This window comes from Sinocyclocheilus anshuiensis, unplaced genomic scaffold (genome assembly GCF_001515605.1).
Source record: "Sinocyclocheilus anshuiensis isolate Anshui unplaced genomic scaffold, SAMN03320099.WGS_v1.1 scaffold234, whole genome shotgun sequence".
Classification (NCBI taxonomy): Eukaryota; Metazoa; Chordata; class Actinopteri; order Cypriniformes; family Cyprinidae; genus Sinocyclocheilus; species Sinocyclocheilus anshuiensis.
This window is the reverse complement of record NW_015544165.1, coordinates 1,882,553-1,883,652: the sequence shown is the minus strand read 5'-3', so window position 1 is coordinate 1,883,652 and position 1,100 is coordinate 1,882,553. Positions and strand designations below refer to the sequence as shown.

The window sequence follows — 1,100 nt, the reverse complement described above, 5'->3', positions numbered from 1 at the left end:
TATATATATATTCGCTAATCAGTGTTAAGGAGGACCAGTGTAAATATAATCCAATGCATTTCTTAGGAGGCTTTTCCATTGGATACTGATTGTACATGTGTCGAAAATCAGCTAGATGTATTTTATAATGAACAGAATGCAGGGGTCTAGACACAAGAATGTTTTATTTATTTTTTTAAGATTAACTACTTTTAACTTGACTGTCTAAAATGGCTATGTTTAGGGCACAAGACAATATGTTGGGAAAAAGTGAGACAATGCACAAATGCTTTGCAACTACCGTTCAAAGTTTGGGTTCAGTCAGTTTTTTTTAATACTATAAGTAATAAATACTAAAAGTAATACTTTTACTCAGCAAGAATGCATTAAATTGGTCAAGTGACGGTGAAGACATTTATAATGTTAAATTGCTATAATACTTTAAATGTACTATAATACTATAATTATAATACTATAATAATATAAAGTTCTAACACCGACGTCTTACGTCATCCACCACATGCTGCTTCCGTGTACAACAATGAGCGCAAGCTAGATTAAATTGATTATTACGTTTTAAATATGGTTATTTTTCTTACAAAAACGCATTGAATCGCTACAGGAGGCCTTTGTTCACCCGCCGGAGCCGTGTGAGGCACTTTTTATTATGGATTAGGGATGTAACAATTACTGGTTTGACGATAAATAATGATAAAATTCCCCACGGTTAGTATTACCGTTTCATCTTTTAATTATCATTAAAACCGTATTAGATTACCGCGATTTGAACAACTCGCAATAAATGAATACCGTCCAGCATAAAGCACAGTTTTAAGTAACAGTCTCACATGCGCACAGCACACAGAGTAGTTTCGTTTTGAGTGGCAGGGCAGAAAAGCTGGGAGGTTTTAAAAGAGTGCTAAGGGAATTATGCAAATGAATATATGAATGAATTAATTATATGATTGTACATCTGAAGGTTCTGACTGTCTTCAGAAACGATTCGATGGCATTTTGTTTTCATCTTCGCTCCATGTAATACCTAAAGGAAGTGTTCTTAAATCGCAATACTGTTTTGTCCACGGAGTTTACAGGAAACAGCTCTAATTCAGCTTTTCCAT

General features: G+C 34.1%; 1 protein-coding gene across 3 annotated transcripts in view; it reads right to left on the bottom strand.

The window, feature by feature from the left end:
• Positions 1 to 1,100, bottom strand: part of LOC107695814 (la-related protein 4-like) — a 12,421-nt gene that overhangs the window by 6,742 nt on the left and 4,579 nt on the right. The gene's annotated exons all lie outside the window — the stretch shown is intronic.